At 50.3% G+C, this 18488-nt stretch overlaps 1 protein-coding gene across 3 annotated transcripts in view; it reads right to left on the bottom strand.

Moving 5' to 3' along the window:
* The window catches only part of PSD2 (pleckstrin and Sec7 domain containing 2), a 71743-nt gene extending 53478 nt beyond the window's left edge, over nucleotides 1-18265 (bottom strand). The window contains exon 1 of one of the 3 annotated variants that reach the window (XM_032124564.1): nucleotides 18113-18265. The gene's annotated coding sequence lies outside the window, so the exon portion shown is untranslated. Of the gene's footprint in view, nucleotides 1-2558; nucleotides 2768-18112 lie in introns of those variants that run through there. The other 2 variants (XM_032124566.1, XM_032124565.1) reach the window with 2 other exon arrangements.
* Between the last annotated feature and the right edge of the window lie 223 nt (nucleotides 18266-18488).

Below are 18488 nucleotides of genomic sequence, written 5' to 3'. Positions count from 1 at the left end.
AAAAGCTGTTGGGTGATGGGATGGAGTGCAGAGAAGTGATGGTACTGTAGGCTGAAGTCCAGAAGAGCAATACAGAGTATTTCAGCAAAGAGATGAGAGGTGAGCAGCACCAGTGGGGAGAGCAGAAAGCCAAGACACCTGTGAGTGCTTCATGTGAAGAGCCACGTGATGGGCCACGTAAGGAGAACACCCTGAGGTCAGAAAAGCAAGTCCTCTTCTTGGGCACCTCAGAAGCTGGTCTGAAACTGCTTGACTCCCCCTTGCCACCCTCTGTGAAGCTCTCATGAGTGGCCTCAGCAAACACACCCTCACCCCAGCCACCTGGTCTCCATGACCTGGAGTTACTGCTTCCCATCACCACTTCTCCAGTGCAGCAGGACCATCCGGGCACTGAACAGGCCTGGTGGTCACACAGAGGTTCTTCCTGGCAGAGCTCCTGTGTCCCCTGCCCAATGCTGGCACTGTCACCTTGACAAGTCACTTGACCATGCCAAGCCTCAGTTTCCCCAGAGAATAACTCAGCTACATCCTAGGGTGGGCTGAAGAGTGATAAGGAGCTGAGACTGGAGTGAACTCAGTATTAATGCAGAACTACTTGGCTTCCAACCTCACACATCCAAGGGGATCTCCAGGGAAAACTACCCACTTCACCTCCACTTGTGCCTAACTTTTAGGGGGAAAAGAGACACAAAGTGAGGACCATCCATTCTGTGAATTAGCCATCCCCTCTGGACTTGGCTGCCCACTTTCAGACTTTATCCATTGTTCGTTTGGACTTGCATGGGAAAAATCACATTAAGGAAAATCCTGGTTGAATCACAGACTTTGGAACAGTTGCAATGGACAATTTGACAAGGACATGGGGATTTAACATATTTTTAATGCAAAAGTATCTAATGATAATATGCTCCACTCCTGGCTAAAAACATTATCTACTGGCATGGGGGGAATTTAAGCCATAATGCCAGCTACTATAATGCAGGCCTGGAACTCCATGCAAATATTATCCTGATCCAAGAGCTACAAAGCTCTGTTTATCCTAGTAATTAATTCTGTCTTATGTTTAGTGATACAATTAGAGAAACACTGCCATTCTGATGGGCTTGCTTCCACCAGTGCCTTTTACTATATTTACATGCCACAATAGGCTTGGTCTCGCAGAAAAGGGTGAAATTGCATTTATGGAGACAATGCCACATGCATTCCCAAAGCATTTTAGAGATGCAAAGTTAGGCTCCAAATTGCACGTTTATTGTGTGAGCACACAATGAGCTTAGATTAAATATTGACTAAAGCCAGCCTAACACCCAAAATAATGAAGATGAGCACAATAGTGTGATTTACTCCCAGCCGCTAGAGAAATACACATCTGTAACATATAACATGCCCTTCCCACAGATATACTCTTTGTATTCTAGCTAGCCTTAGGCAGGAAAATTTCATTCTCACAAATTATGGATTTTCTTTCCCAACTGCCAACACATCCATATTACCAGTTGCAAAGCAAACAAATATAATAACAAAAAACAAAACAAAAGAAAAAAGCCATTCCCCTGACAGTGATGAGCAGGTGACTGGCTCCTTGAATCCTCAAAGTTGAGGCAGCAAAATGGAAGATAAACATGGCTAAAATAAGAGCATCCTTTCCCTTTTGTCCCCCAAGGTGTGGGAGCTGGCAGGGAGGTGTGGGCATGGCAGGTATCCGTTTAGAAAGTACTCCCAGCCCTAGCTGTGTTCAGAAAACTATCTGTCCTTCTGACGCCTTCCTCTTTCCCAGACTTGTGGAAGAAATTCAGGGAGATGCAGATGTTAATAGAACAATTATGATAATAACCCAGTGCTGAGTGGGGGTAACACACGCCCTTCCCAGCAGCTCGACCTCTAAATCCTCTAATACGGCACCGCTTCATTCAAGATTAAAAGAAACTGTAACCCAGCAGAGACAAAAAGACACAGGAGGCAAGGCAGGATCTCACTCGGCAGCGAAGCCCCACTCCAGTCCAGATGCAGTCATATCACTTCAGCTTCTCTGTACCATCTCCATGACAACCATGTAATTTGGATGCAATAACCACTGCCGAATTGATCTTTAAATGTAGCTTTGCTATAAAACATAATACTGAACGTGTCAGGCTCAGGATAAAGAGAAGTAGCCCCCTGCCACTGAGGACTGTGATTTAAGAGCCCACCGTTTAATTTTCAGCATCAATAATTGCGTGTGTGAGTGGATTTTAAAGGCAGGAGCAGCCAACACCATTTGTGTGTGTGTGCACGGCACGCTTTGGGGTAACACTGCGAACGAGACATCACACTGAGAGCTGGAAAAATGTGTCAATGTATATCCAGAGAATGGGCATCTTCCCACATGCACGCGCATGCACACACACACACACTCACACACACGTACCGGGGAGGCTCAGTCTCCAGCAACTGAAGCATACAGCTGATGCATCAAATAATCCTAATAAGAATCAAACCCATTATAACGAAGCAAAATGGGAGGGGGGATCGATGTACAGCATGACAATGAGAGCCGGGGAGCTCGCATTGGCACTTACCCGAGCAGTGAGCTGTTTATTTTTTGGTCCCTTCACAAATGCAGCTCCCTTTTCTCTTCAACAATCCATGCAAAATAATCTGCAGTCCCACCGATGGAGGAGTGGCCCCGTCCCTCCCCCTTCACCACCTTCCTAGACCTCCCTGTTATTGGCTTCCTTCTCCCTTCTCTCCTGCTCTTCCTCGCTCGCTGGCGATGGTTACACCTCCCAGCCTTCCCCCAAGGTGTCAAGAGACTGCTGGGGATCCAGCAGGCAGGGTGGGAGGGACGGGGAGAGGGGGAGGAGGCGGGAGGCATGGTGAATGGACCAGGGAAAGGATGGAATAGAGCTCTGGCTGGCGAAGCCCCCGGCAGAGCCCCTGGCAGGAGCAGATCCGCTGCTGGCTGGGAGGCTCCGCTCGCAGCGCAGGAGCTGCCAGGGATGTCCCCGGAGTGCTGGGGCTTGGCCCCCCCCACGGGCACCTGCAGAGCACTGAGGGACTGCTCTGCTTCCAGCCAGCAAATCGTCACCCTGCAAACTGACACTGGCTTGAAGTTTTGGGTTGAAATCCTGCCAAATGCTCTCAGTGTCTTTAACAACTGATGCGCTTCCAAATGCAGATGTGCAGCACTGGCAATGCCTCAAGGACCCACCTTGGTGCAGACCCCAGCACTGCAGGTTGGGTTGCTCCGTGCCTCTGGACACTCCCACCTGCTGCAGCTCCATCCCATCCCACCCCACCCCGTCCCGTCCCGTCCCGTCCCGTCCCATCCCATCCCTGGCTGAAGAGCCCTCCTGGCTCCAGCAGCAGGGCTGCCCATGTGCCTGCCAAGCCGGCTCCAGAGCCTCTCCCACCACCGTGGGCTGGGCCTGGTGCCTGCTCACCACCACTGACACATCTCCATCCTGACAGCTCTTGCATGCAAAGGCAATGGCTTTGTCTACAGGCTTACCCAGGAACCTGGCTCACCAAGAGGGCTGGGCGTGCAGTGTGGGGTGGAGAGGCACGGGGACACAAGGCTGTTCCTGCTTTAGGGCCCTTTTACCAGATAGTGAACAGAGCAGTGGTGTAGGGCGAACAGTGTGCCTTGGCCTTTTGGTGGCTGTGATGCAATGGGGGTTTCTGTGGGTGCACAGGTGAGGGGTGGTGGGCGCTCTCTGGGTCAAGTTGCCCAGCTGGAGCACAAGCCAGCGGTCCCTTAGCCTGGGCCAGCCGGGACAGTGGCCAGCTACAAGGATCCTTCACCCAGAGCTGACACACCTTTGTACTGGAATCACCCACGTCTTGGTGACACACAGGACCCAGGATGTGCACCCTGACTGCCGCACAAGGCTGTGGGGTCACAGAATCACAGAAGGGTTGGAAGGCACCTGAACCACCACCTGGTTCCAACCCAGGCCATGGACAGGTTCACCTTTCACTAGACCAGGTTGCTCCAAGCCCCACTGAACCTCTGGGTGAGGGAGAAGGATTTGGTGTCTGCCCCAGATGCATGTTCCAAGACAGCTCATGGCTTCCAGATTCCACAGAGAAAACCTCTCCCTGGACCTCTGTCTCTTGGAAAACTTGTTCCAGGGCACACGCATCGCTGAATGAGCAGACAAACCCCCATATACCATTACAATGTACAGCCATACATCCCAACACTGGAGAACAGCCATCAGGTGAAACAATGTCCTGGAGCAGCTCAGCAGAACACGGCCGGACATCCTTCCAGCAGGGATACCCCCAGCACAGCACATGGGGTTGTGTGCCAGGGATAGTATCGGTAATGAGCCATGTAATGAGCCACCCTGCAGCTATACCCAGGACTTTTCCAGCAAATGCAAGTGTGAATGAAGGTTACTGTGCTGGAGAGACACAAAAATGGCCACAGTCAAGAAGCTGGGCAAATCCGTGTGTGGGGCTTTTAACCTCCCACAGGGTCCCCTTCATCTAAGAGATTTGCCTTACACCATCATAAAAGTCTGTCCTGCTGCTCTCTCTGATCAACTCTAATGTATTTGTAATCAAACAATTATCAGGTTAGGGTGCTTCACCAAAAAAAATTAAAATATAAAAGCACAATCAATATTTATCAGTCTGTTGTGCTGTTTAGGTCTGAAGGCAGGGAACAAAATCCAATTTCTGTGCAGCCAGTCCTAGGAAATGACATTTTGCAGCATGAGAAAACGAGGTTCTAGTTTCTAAGAATACACCCACTAGTGGGTTCCAAATAACTGGGTTATCAATCATTCTGCTCCTGGGAATGAGCATATCAACAGCTGGATTCAGGGAGAAACCTCCTCTCCTCCCTTTGGCAGGGTAGTGAGCCTGTCCCTGTCATTGATTGGGCATTCCTGGCAGCAACAGGGTACAGAGATTTCTCCTGGTAGATCTGTCAGATGCCTTGAATATGTCATAATGTTTTCTTCCAATTAAGAAAACTCCTGAACTACAGCGATTCTGTGTGTGCTGCTGAACTGTCTGGATGTGTAGGTGAACATGCAGATGCTGATTGCCACCTGTGACACGAGTTCTCTGAGGAAGAGGGGACATCCTGAGGTAAGGACACCTTCCCTCCACACCAGCATCAGGGGAGCCACCCCTCAAGCCCCCAAACAAGTCAAAGCACCCCTCTGGGAGCCTGCCAGGCAGCAGGGAACTGCAGGCACCAAAGAACACTGCAGACCACTCAACACCTGCACCATACAGACCATGGCAACACTCCAGCTAAGCTGAGGGCAGAGGGGGACACCTGGAAAAAAGATAGGAGCATGTTCATGTAGCCCCATGGGATCCACCAAACCCAAGCTCCACGGCTGCTCCAAGGCAGCTCCAAGGCTGGCAGCTCCACAGACTCTGCTCCCCTTTTGCTCTGAGTGGAGAAGACAGGACCACTTACTTACCCTGCAGCCCCAGAGGGTTTATTGACTACCCTCACCACTTTAAAAGTGCCTTAACTGTAGTTTAATGCCTCTGCTTGAAGTGCTGAATCCCTGTTACAAAGAGCTTTCCAGCCATGCCCTGCTCTTGATGCTTAGTGTGGCACACAAGGACACCCCTGGGTGCTGCTCAGCCTTCTCAATTTTTATTATTAAACCATCGCTGGCACTGTTTTGTACTCAGGAATGAGCATGCTTCCATGTCCTCACACAGCTGTTTTTCTCAGGAAATCCCTTGGATTTCCCAGCTGGGATTCACTAACTTTCAGTACAAGTCACTTTGATGAAAGCCATAATTAGGAGAAATCCTTATGAGGACCTTGCTGCATGCAGGTGGTGTGGGCAGGGGGATGTGGAGGGGGATAACAGCCCCTCTGAAGAATAAGGGTCAGTCCTTGAGAGCCTTTGTCTGCATTTCTCTTGACACTTAAGATCAGTTCTTTGTCCTGGGTGATGCCTGTCCTTGGAGGTAAAATGTGCTCAGAAAGTCCACACCCGGAATTTCTGCATCCAAGTGGGCTATTGTCAGTCACAGGTGTAGGCAGAAGGCAGAGAGCTACACAAAACACCTCACCCTGAGACAAACTGTCCAACAGTCAATTAACTCACAGGTGAAACAACTCCAATCCCAGCACCTGCACTTAAACACCGTGTCTGGGGTCACCCTGCAACCATTGGATCTTCCTAGACAAAAAAGCCCAACTACTTCAAGAATGTTCCCCTTGGAGTTTTTCTTTCCCCACAGACTGTGACCAGTTTCCCTTGTAACCTCCTCCTGGATATACATTCAAGTGAAATTTGTTTAGGGCTCCACAGGAGCCTGGTTTTCTACACCACAATTCATTCTCTAAGCTCCTCAATAACTTCCTGGGTGCTGGACCAAGACTCAGAGTTGAGCACCAGCCTGGCCAGTGCCCAGCACAGCCACCAGAGCCCTCTGGAAGTCCCAAAAGGACACCGTGCACTAATCTCCTGTGTATGTAGGGATTACTCACCTCTCTTGCTCATGCAAAACAAATCTCCATGTGCCATGGAGGTTTTTGATTCCCTGCCCAGAGTAGGCACTTCTGCCTGGGAAATCCCAGTCTGGAATATGGGAGTCATAATTCCTGGCATTTCAGGTTTTGGCAGAAGGTAAGATTGATGCTGCTGGATGAGCACTCTGCTCACTCTCCATCTTCCTTCATAGGAACTTTCAAATGAGTCACTGTCCTCCAAAACACCATCTTTCCTCTGCCCACGGGGGTTTCTGAGTGTATGAATTTGCACTTGTCTTCCTGAGAGCCCATTGCTGACACAAAATCAGCTCCCCAAGCAGACCTGACCACTCACAGCATCTGACTTGTCCTAATTTCAGTAACTTTTAGTGTATGAAAGCTGTATCCTCAGCAGTTGATGTGAGCCAAGTGCCTGGAGGTCCCACAGGGAGCCCGCTGTTCTTCTGGCTACAAGGGGTCTGCAGCACCTCTTCCATCTTTTATTATACCCCAGTGCTAGGAGCCTCCCCCTCTCTGCCATCCATCATCTCACCAAAACAAATGTCATCCTGTTTTGTTGGACTAATTTTATAGAATCATAGCATGGCCTGGGTTGGAAAGGACCTTACAGCCCATCCAGTTCCACCTCCTGCCATGGCAGGGACAACTTCCACTACCCCACGTTGCTCCAAGCCCTGTCCAACCTGGCCTTGGACACTTCCAGGGATGGGGCAGACACAGCTTCTCTGGGTACCCCCTTCCCCAACACTCAGGTACTGACATGCAGGAAGTACCAACACCCTAACAGGACCTCTCACGATGCCTTATGAAATCATGCCATGTAGCATGTAGTTTTCCTAGTCCTAGACATGTACAAATATTTCAAGTTACCAGCTGCCATTTAATGCGCTGCCTGGTTACTGCTGGGGCAAGCAGTTTTCCATCCCCTCTGTAGGATATGGACCCATCAGGCTGCTTTTCTCCAGAGCTTTGAATCTTTGACTGGACACTTTTTTTTGCAGTATCAGAGCAGAGTCTTTACCAGCTTCATCTAAAGCAAACGTGCTGCATTTATTTTCTTCCTGACATACATGCATATCAACACACACACATGCACACTCCCAAATAGTCCTTAATGCCACCAAACATAATTTTCATTGACTGCTCTTCCAGATTAGCCTTCCAGGCCTCTGCATTATGTAACAGTTAATTCATTGCTTTTGTTACCAAATCCCTCCTTTTCCTATTTGGGTTTTTATTACTGATTATTTATTTCTGATTTTTGCTTCCTTAACAATGATACATTCTTAGCTAAGAATATCTTCAGTGACTGCAGAACTGTGTGCATGCTGTGGAGGAGACAGCATCTATCAAAGTTTTCTTAAGCAACCCTCATTTAGAACACACATTTTTTCTCTGTTTTTCCTCCAATCATTTCTTGTTTGTAATTGTTCCCAATTTAGGAAAATTGACCACTTTCAAGTGCCTTGCATACATATTATCAATTTAGGATCACATTCTGCTCAGAACAAATGCAATTAGGGCATTTAAGCAACCATTAATTCTGAGTTCAGTAATCAATTCACCTTTATCTGTCCAGCTGAGGCCTGGTCCAGAATCACACCAAATTCACTGCAATACTTTTGGTAACAGAAAATTATCATCTGTCATTTTTAGAAACTGTGGGGCTGTGCATTGGCAGCAGCACGAGTCCTTCAGCATCTATCCCTGAGGCTGAAAAGCTGTTCTGGGAACATGGATTTTCTTTCACTTTGTTATGAAGCTGTTTAGGGAAGCTATTTGTCCATCCCCCTGTTCGATCCGGCAGTCTGCAGGGATCCATCTGCGCCGGGGCTCATTCGCTCCAACCTGAGTGGAAGAGCATCCCTTGGCGGAATACTGGGACATGTTCTGCCTTCAGCTCAGGGTCCTAGCACAGGAAGGACGTGGAGCTGTTGGAGCAAGTCCAGAGGGGGCACCAAGATGATCAGAGGGATGGAGCAGCTCTGCTACGGAGAAAGGTTGAGAGAGTTGGGTTTTTCAGCCCGGAGAAGAGAAGGTTTTGGGGTGACCTAACTGTGGCCTTCCAGCCCCTGAAGCATCTCCAAGAGAGCTGGAGAGGAATTTTGGAGGGTGTGAGGACTAAAATTGCTGGCTGTGAGCAGGTTCTGGAGCACTGATGTGAAGGGGCAGAGAGCAATGGAAGGAGAATTTGCCGTTACCTGAGACAGTCCAAGACACAGAAAGTGAGGACACTTCAGCTGTGGGAAGAGAGGCCCTGGATCTTCCAGGCCAAGGACTGCTCAGCCTGTAGGATTAGGTACAGTGACCAAGGGCAGCAGAAAACTCAGGCCAAGGTAAACCCCACTGTCCATGTACTGGGCAGCACTGACTCTGACTGGAGGTGTTGGCACGTCTACCCTCACCTTTAAGACTGTCAGAGTCCAACCCAGAGGCCACAGCCAGGTCTGCTGGCTCTGATTTTTGAAAGACTTGGGATAGGGAAAGGGGGATTAAAAACAATTTTTGAAGTTATAAACCTGATTTACATTATATTAATAGAATCGTAGGATGGTTTGGGTTGGAAGGGATCTTAAAGCTTTCCTTGTTCCACCCCCCTGCCATAGACAGGGACACCTTCCACTAGACCAGGTCCTGTCCAACCTGGCCTTGAACACTTCCAGGGATGAGGTGTCAACAACTTGTCTATCATCTATAAAATATAAAAGTCCATAAATAGACATTTTCAGATGGTGGAAGAGAGAATTCAAATGATCTGATGTTTCATTTAAGCTCAGCAGTCAGGTCCTGGCTGGGAGAAATGGGGGACAGAAGCACAGGTGCCCTGGGGCTCCCACAGCTGGGCTGCAGGGGGACAATTAGCAATGATGAGGTTTTACAAGAGCAGAATCCCAGCACCTTCTCTGCTCTGAGTGTTCCTGGGTTGCCAGAATGGGTTCAATAAGAGGGACGTTTTGGGATGTTGATGGAGAGATGACACAGATGCCAATGAGTTACCATTAGCTCTGTGTGCCCTTAGGACTATTGCAGCATTTAGTGTTGTGGAAATGACCACTGGAACTGGGACAGGAGCACGAAGGGCAAGGCTGAAGCTGTTACAGACACCCAACAGCACTAACAGCATTGGAAGGGGCAAAGAGCAAATTATTCAGTGGCTCAGCTGAGAGAACAAACCAAAACTATTTCTGATAAAGCAATTAGTTATAGCCCAGTGTTTCACCTCTTTTGCGCGGGGGGTCAGGGGGAGACAGCGATCTTCTGCAAGTAGGGAGATGAAGAGCAGATTCACAATTGAGGAAAAAATCAATTTCAGCAAACTATCAGAAGACCATTCACAATGAAGAACTACAGCTGCAACTTTTACGACATGATTTTTTTTCCCTGCATGGAACTCCAGCAGGAGCCTGTGAACTTGTTGAGCTGACAAAATATGTTTCATTTGCAAAACCCCACATTTTTAAAAAATTTCAATTTTTTCATTCATTTCACTTCCAGATACTTCTCTTCTGTTCTAGCTGAGCTGAATTTCTGTGAGGCATCTGTGGAGACTGGGAAGGAAGCTGAGATAGGTCTGGAAAGGCTGCATGGGCACATCTGTGCCATCACGGACAGCATGGAGGGCATAACCAAGCTTCCTTTCTCCATCCTTCCAGCCATTTACAGCTAATCTCACCAGGGCTCAAGTTTTTCCATACTCTGGATCACGGGATAGGTTCCCACGGAGCTGGTGCCTCTGGGGCTGCTCCTCACCATGGCACGTGCCTGCAGCACAGAGGATGGAACCGTGTTCCAGCAGCAGAGTTTATCCCTCCTCAAACACAGGCTGGGAGGGACTGAGATGCAGTTAAGTAGTTCCCCAGCCTGCACTACTTTTTAGCTCAATTTCCATTTCCTAAACCACTGCTGACGTCTGTCTAAATAATCATTATCTCCACAACCACGCTGAGTTTTAGCTTTGCTGAGCATCTCACAGCAGATCTGGAGCTTTGGAAAGGATGCTGAGCTTAAGAAGCTGCTGCTCTGAGTGTCTGTCCCATCTCACCGGCTGTTTTTCCCTATGCACACACAAACACACACCCTATGTGCATGTGTGCTCTCTTTCATGTGAGCTGCCTAAGTGAATGCTTGCTGTCAGATCTTCCAAGCCACAGCACATTTTTAATCAGTCAGATAATTCAATCATTCATTTCAGACCTGCTCTGAACAGCTGCCACTTGCAAGCATCAAAGCTTCTCTGTCAAAAAAACACGCAGGCTGGGGGTTCATTCAGGCATCGCTGTTTCAAAGTGCTGAGGGGGGTGCAAAGGAAAAGAACTAACAGGATGGATTAGATGAACTTATTAGAAATACTTCTGAAGCTACCACCCAACCATCCTCAGCGGACAACAATGGCATGGCACAAGGGCAACCCAGGCATCTGCAGGATTTGTAAGGTATTTGCAAATCTCACTCTTGAATTGCAGACTGGGGAGAATGGAGGCGGGGGTGTCAGATGAAACTTCCTGCCTGAGATGCTCAAAGCCACCGAATGGGATTTGGATGTCTGGTTCTCATTAAAATTAATGGAAATTGGGTGCCCAGACCTACAGGCAGCTTTCAAAAGCTGCGTCTCCATTTATAATTAATGTTCCCAACAGAGTAACTAAATATTTATACAATAGTTCACCTTATATGCAAAGTGGAAAAGGTGCCTTTTGGTAGATCAGGGACCCAGAGAAGGAGAATCCGATGGGGCGTCAGGTTTAATCCGCCTTGTCTCTTGTTTAAAGCTCTTCTACTTGCAAATCTCCAGCAGCTCCCATTGGATGAGCACCTGGGTGGTAGCTCAGCAACGATGATGTTCTCAGGGTACAATGCAGCAAATTAAAATGGCAGATTAACAGCTTTCCTGGGCTCTTTTCCTCTCCCTCCCCACAGCTCTGAGTTCCTTCATTAACTCACTTCATCTCTGCAAATCCCAATTTCCAGTATGAAGACTGCACAGTATTGCTGTAGGAGTGCAGTGGAGCTCAGGCCATGAGCGCTCTCCTGGTCAGAGGTGCTGTAGGTGGGAGATGCCAAGGAAAAGACTGACACTAGTCTGCCCCCAGGCATTAGCAGAGCCATGGCTGGATCTGCTCCACTGCATTTGCTCTGTAGGGATGGAGTAATTCAGGGTACAAAGCTGGGGATTGGACCGTGGGAGTGTTTGGGGGATCTGGGGGAAAAGCTTGGCACTCCTGCAGAAGTTCAAAGGAAACAAGTCCTGTCCTGGTTTGTCTGCTCTTGGGGGGAAACCCTTCTTCAGCTGGACCATCTCTAAACCCTGCCCCAGTTGATCCACTGAGAGGGTGTCCATGGAAGCTTGGGCTTCGTGTACCCAGCAGCCTCAGGTCCCCACTCAGAAGAGGTCCTGGGTTGGTTCAAGACAAACACCTGGGGTGGGCTTGATGATCACAGTGTTTTACAGTGCCTTAATCGAGGAGATTCAACTCCTCCAACCTTTGAAAATCTGCCTTTTAACTTTATTCTTCTTTGTCTCTCCTAAAGCCACCAGATGGAGAAGCTCTGCTGACTCAGGGAATATGCAGACAGATCCAGTCTCCTCCCATTGGCATCCTCGGGTTTATCAATCTCTGACAAATGTACTGAGTATGTCCCCAACTTCTAGGGTGTGAGTCGTAGCTCCAGCTTCACTGAAAGGACAGAAAGCTCAAAGGACAAGTTACCTGGTCTGTGTCCGTGGACAAGCACCTTCTGTTACAAAGGGTTTAGCCCCAGCCTTTAGCTTCCGGTCAGCTGGCTCTCCTCTACTACACTGGAAATCATCAGTAGCTCATGTTGCCTTTCCTCATGACCTTGGGTGCCCTACACAGATCTTTCTCTGGTTCTCCTGACCCTCCTGACCCTATTTCACAGCACAACATGGGCTCTGTTTGGTGTCAAGGCTGGCTTAGCACAGTTACACAAAGCTGTATCGTGAAGTCATAGAATATGCTGAGTTGGAAGGGACCTACAAGAATTATCCAGTCCAACTTCTGGCCTTGTGACACTCCAACAATCCCACCCTCTGCCTGAGAGCATTGTTCAAATGCTCCTGGAGCTCTGGCAGCCTTAGAGCCTGACCATTCCCTGGGGAGCCTGGTCAGTGCCTGAGCACCCTCTGGGGGAAGAACCTTTTCTTGATATCCAACCTAACCCTGCCCTGACATGGCTCCAGCCATTCCTTTGGGTCCTGCCACTGTCATTGGTGCTGCCCCTGTGCTTCCTCTCATGCAGAAACTGCAGACTGCCTTCAGGTCTCCCCTCAGCCTCCTCTGCTCCAGGCTGAAGAAGCCAAGTGCCCTCAGCAGTCGCCCAATACGTGGAACTGAACATGAGCTGCAGCCACATCCCCTGAACCTCACAGCCCACTGGGCAGGGCAAAGGGGAAACAAGGCAGTGTTCCTCTCTAACACCATGGCCAGTCTGCATGGCACGGGACATTCACTGGTCCATGGGTTTGTTCCCAATTAAAACAGCCGGCTTTGCAAGGCACAAATAAATGCAAATTCAAGGCTTAGAGCTGTTGTCCCCAGATAAGATGCCAGGAGAGCATCAAGGACATATAAAGAACAAAACAGCTTAATTTTCACTGTGAATACCTGTCTGCTTATTTTTTAATTAAACAACAGCTGGGTGTAGACTTGTGAGACAGCAGAGGGATCCCAAGACAGAGGAGATTAGGTGATCTACACATGTGAGGATGTAAACCCTTCCTACCACGGAGAGTGTGGCAGCCAAGCCTGGCAGAATCTGCTCCATCACTGAACTCTTCACTGCAACAAGCTTCTGCAAAGGCCCCCTTGGTTTTTGAGCATTTAAGCCTGGAAGAAATTACATACTCTGAATCACAGCCAGCACCCCATCCTGTAAAACACACAGCGGTCACGGGCAGGCATTTTAGGAGCAGGCTGGAGAAGCCTCTGTTGGCAGTGACCTACGAAAGAACTGGTCCCATCTTCAGGCATGAGCATGGATTAGGCCACCTCTGAAAGCTCCTGCCAGCCCCCTGCAGGTCTGTCACTTGTTGATAGATGTGCAGGTAAAAGTCTGAAGGTTTGTATTTTCTTATCACACAGACTCAGGAACAAATTTCCCCATCCAGAGATCCCTCAGGGCTTGGCGATGGAGGGAGGGCTGTGAACCCTGGCAGAACATCTCGGCCTTGCTCCCAAGGAGCCAAGCCTGCACCCCTCTGACATGTGAGTGGTTACAGAGAAAAGAGTGGGACCAAGGGCTCAAACTGCTCAGGCCCCATAATGCCTCTCCTCAGACACCAAACCAATGATCCAACCACCATCCAGTCACAGACAGGAGCCCCCTTAGAATCACAGAAGGGTTTGTGTTGGAAGGAACCTTAAAGATCAGCCAGTCCAACTCCTGCCATGGGCAGGGGCACCTTCCACTATCCCAGGCTGCTCCAAGCCCCATCCAGCCTGGCCTTGGACACTTCCAGGGATCCAGGGGCAGCCACAGCTTCTCTGGGCACCCTGTGCCAGGGCTGCACCACCCTCCCAGAGAAGAATTTATTCCCAGTATCCCATCTAATGCTGATCTCTGGCAGTGGGAAGCCATTCCCCCATTGTTCTATCACTCCATCCCTTGTCCAAAGTCCCTCTCCAGCTCTCCCGGAGCCCCCTTAGGCACTGGAAGGAGCTCTAAGGTCTCCCTGGAGCCTTCCCTTCTACAGCTGAGCAGCCTCAGCTCCCCCAGCCTGGCTCCAGAGCAGAGGGGCTCCAGCCCTTGGAGCACCCATGCTGGGGACACAACTGTGCTCCCAGGGAGAGCTGTGCAGGCTGCTGCGCTGTCAAACTGCCCTAGATTGGAGCAGGTAAGCTCCTTTCTGAAGGAAGATAATTGCTCTATTTTAAAACGAAGTGGTTCAAGGAGAAAAACAGAGGTAAGAGGGCCCGATGCTCTGAGCTCGGGGTGGGAAACAGGAGGTGGGCAGGGCAGAGCACCCCCACAGCTGCTTTGCTGGATGGTCAAAGTGATGGATGAAAAGCACCAGTCAGCCTGTCACTGTTTCCCCAGCCCAGCCAAACTGGTGCTGCTGGAGAGAGCAGAGACCAAGGTGGGAGAAGGTGGTGCCCCTACTTGGGGTACTGAGCTGCGAGGGTGAGCACCCTTAAAATCCAGAAGGGAAAAGTCCCAGGTGGAACAAAGATCCCATGTCTCCTCTCACCTGTCCCTCCTCCACCTGCAATTTCAGGTTTTGTGGCCATAAAGGAGGTTCCCGGAACACTTTGGCTCAGCCCTGCAGGCCAGGTCTGAGAATTGGCATTGTGCAGCCTGGCCACACAGAGGGACAGCCTCCACCACGGGGACAGCCCCACCACAGGGACAGCTCCCATGAGAGCCGCTTCGGGGAAAATAGTTGCCGCTTTAGCAAACCGTCTCCCAGAGCAAAGACCAACAAAGTGGAGCAGACAACAACAGAGCCATTAATAAGGGCAAGGCTGGCATGTCCCTGGACCCCCCCACCACTGTGATCAGTGATTTCAACAGGCAAGCACAGAAGAGGCCTCTTCAGCAGAGTTTTGTCCTTGCTGCTTAAAATTCCACGGCACCCCTTTCCAAGTGGGCAGGAAAGAAAGTTTTTTGTACGTTCACAGCCCGCCCCCCTTGTCCCCATTTGTATGGAGGAAGCTCTCTGGCTTGAACCTGGCAGGCTCTGGACTGCATGGGAAGGACACCAAGAGGCTTGAAGGATGTGTCAGCTGACTCCTAGGGCCAGCGCTGGCCCTGGCAGAGTCGGGTCCTATCTGAAGGTCCCTTGGATGGAGGTCAGAGAGACACGTTTGGTGCTCCAGCAGCCTATTTTGCACCAGGATGCCTGGGAACAGCTCCCAGCTTCCCCCAGGTGGGGATCCTTGCTGATTCTCCCCTCCTCTCTGCACAGGGGCAGAGCCATGTCGCCGGCAGGCTTGCTGCTCATCCACCCACACAAAAAGAAAATGTGCACTTGGTGAGCAAAGCCGTGGCTTGCCTCCAGGCAGCATCTCAGGACAATGATATAAAACCCATTTTTGGGGGACCCTGTGGCCTGGAAACAATGGTGGAAGCACTCAGCTGGCCCCTCATACAGGACCTGAATATTATTTGTGCAAAATTTTGCTTTCAAGCCAAGGCTGGTTGCCCTGTCTTGTCTGAGAGCTATTCGCTGTCATATCAGGTCAGAGTTAGGGCTACTAAGAATGTTAATGACACATTTTCTCTCACAGACAGCCGAGGCCCCTCTTCTGCACCACAAGAACCCAGAACAAGCAGGAAGATGCAATAAGTGCCCTGCAAAGCTTTGTTCCCCTTAAAATAGTTTTGCAGCTGAGAATTCACAGCTGTAACTTAGCACGAGTGTCTGGAAAACAGAAGTCATCAGGTCTTGCCTGTGTGACCCCACCTCGTGCCCATGGCTCCCTGCAGCTGGTGCTTCCAGCTGCCAGCCTGAGCTGGCCAAACTGTAGAATCAGAATCAAGGAATCCCAGAATGGTTTGGGTTGGAAGGGACCTGAAAAGGTAATCTGGTTCTACTCCATTCCATAGGCAGGGACACCTTCCACTAGCCCATGTTGCTCCAAGCCCTGTCCAACCTGGCCTTGGGCACTTCCAGGGATGGAACAGCCACAGCTTCTCTGGGCAACCTGTGCCAGGGACTCACCACCCTCCCAGGGAAGAATTTCTTCCTAATATCTAATCTAAACCTACTCTCTGACAGTTTGAAGCCATTCCCACTTGTCCTGTCACTCCAGGCCCTTGTCCAAAGTCCTTCTCCAGCTCCCTTGTAGCCACAGCAGGTACTGAAAGGCCACAACAAGGTCACCCTGAAGCCTTCTCTTTTCCAGGTTGAACGATCCCAAGTCTCTCAGCCTTTCCCCATAAGGGAGGTGTTCCTCTCCTATGAGACACAAGAGACTTCCTGCTGTCAAGCCCTGTCTGACAGCCACCCCCCTCCCTCCCTGTGGCCTGCAGCCCCTCTCCCACAGCAGCTCATCTTGTGAGCCTTATCTTTGCCACACGCAACCCCAGCCCTTTGTCTCCCAGGACGGGGCTTAGAGAACTCTCCAAAGTAAATGAAGCAGGTCCATCCCCTCATTAACTCACAGGGCCTGTCTCCCTTGATTAGATTGTGCTGACTCTGCTTGCACATCACACTTGCTGCTCTAGATGCAGGGACACTGGGGCATTTCCAGCTGGGACACAGACAAAAGGAGGAGATAGCAGAGCCTTGGTTACCACTGGAGCAATTCAGGACAAATAATTAGAGGCTTTCATGGCTAATTGGATCTGTACTGTCAATCCAGGACAGGAGATGCCTTAACCCACACTGCCTGCCTGAGATTGCTAAGCAGGCCATAAATAAACTGCAGCACTGGTCCAAAGCTTGTCAGCCTTCAGCTTCCACCCTGCGTGCTCCCTCCCAGCCCTGCTACAGCACAGCCTGTCCAACGGGGCAGTCCAGCTGCCCTGCCCTTTTCCATGGCCTCGCAGCCATGCCAGGACACCTGGAGTCCACCTGGGGTAGCTGAGAGGCCTCAGATGTGCTGACCTCAGCGTGTCATGGCCAGCTTGAACAAGAAGCTTAAGTTTTCTAAGTGAAGTCAAAGGGTAAGTGAAGAAGAGGTTGGGAAGAGCCAGAGTCAGAGATCAGGGCTAGCAGGGACTGGCAGCCCAAGGTGTTTTCCAAGAAAGGCTTGTGAGCTGGCAGTACCCAGACTTAAACCTGCCTGTTTGCAGTTACACGACAAGGCTCCATTCCCATTTCCCAGCTCACTCTCAACCCTGAGAGTGAGCTCAGCCCTTTCCTCCTGTGCTCAAACTTCCCTTCCAGATCCTGGCAGTGCTGGCGCTTGAAGATAAGACATACAAACAAGAACAAACATGACTGCCAGGCACCCAGACCCTTAAAGCAGGCTGGAAGCCTGACCCTTCCCCCTGAGCACCTTCAGCATCTGATGATCTTCAAGGAGGCATTGGGTCCCTGAGCTGATGCCCTGTGTGCAAGGCTGGGGGCTGTGTAAGCTCCCCAGGAAACAGAGCAAAGAGAAATGGCTTGTGCTCCTTGGGACCACGACCTGCAGAACTTCTGCCTCTGCCAGGGGAAAGCCGGGCACAGGACACGTAGGAAGGCAAAGTCACAAAAAGGACAGGGCCAGGCAAAAATAGAATAACCTACTTGAAAGTAGGACAACATTGCTAAAGAGTAGGACATCTGGTCACTGCAGCAGGAGGAGCAAATGCAGAGCAGGCAGCTTGTCCACGCACACGTCTCACCTGATGGAGACAGCCCACGCAGATGTGTGGTGTGCTCAGGCAAACAGCTGGAACGAGCAGTCCCCAGCCAAAGCAGAGCAGCTCTCAGTCTCTCTGAGATGACTTCTAGACTTGCTGCTGACAGCCAGTCTACCTGTCCTACCAGGAGCAGTATCCCACCCCCAAGAGCCTGTGGGACGTGTGTCCAAACTAACAGCTGATCCCTTCCACCTGATTCACTAAACACAGGGTTTTGCAAGAAATGATCACCAAAAAACAAAACAGGAGGAGATTCCCCATGTGCCAGACCACTGACATGCCAAAACATGTTTAATGCTCCCTGCTCCAAGGCCACCCCTCCCCTGGCTCCAGCCCACCTACCTCTGCTGGACTCCTTGACCCCCAGCGCCTTTCCCCAGCCAGGCTGACAGCTCACTAGCAGAGCACAGTTCAGAGAGGACATGGTTAAGAAGTGATTAAGGTTCATCACTGAGCTTGTATTAGCATCTTCACAAGCTCCACAGCGTCAGGCTGCAGCTAAGCCAGGCAGGATTGGTCTTTTGGAAGGAAACAAGAAAGTGAATGCTGCAGATAGTGAGCTCATCAAAGGAGCCTCAGTGCTCCTTGCAGAGAGGAGTTAACGCCACATCGCTGCTCCAGGGCCCAGTTTCCTACCCGGCCTTGGCAGAACAGGCAGTTTTCTTGGCTTAGGACCCTATGCTGGAACGGAAACTCAGAGCATCAGGTCTCAGGACAC

This window comes from Corvus moneduloides, chromosome 15, assembly GCF_009650955.1.
Source record: "Corvus moneduloides isolate bCorMon1 chromosome 15, bCorMon1.pri, whole genome shotgun sequence".
NCBI lineage: Eukaryota > Metazoa > Chordata > Aves > Passeriformes > Corvidae > Corvus > Corvus moneduloides.
The sequence above is the reverse complement of the archived record's forward strand: the minus strand, read 5'-3'. Positions and strand labels throughout refer to the sequence as shown.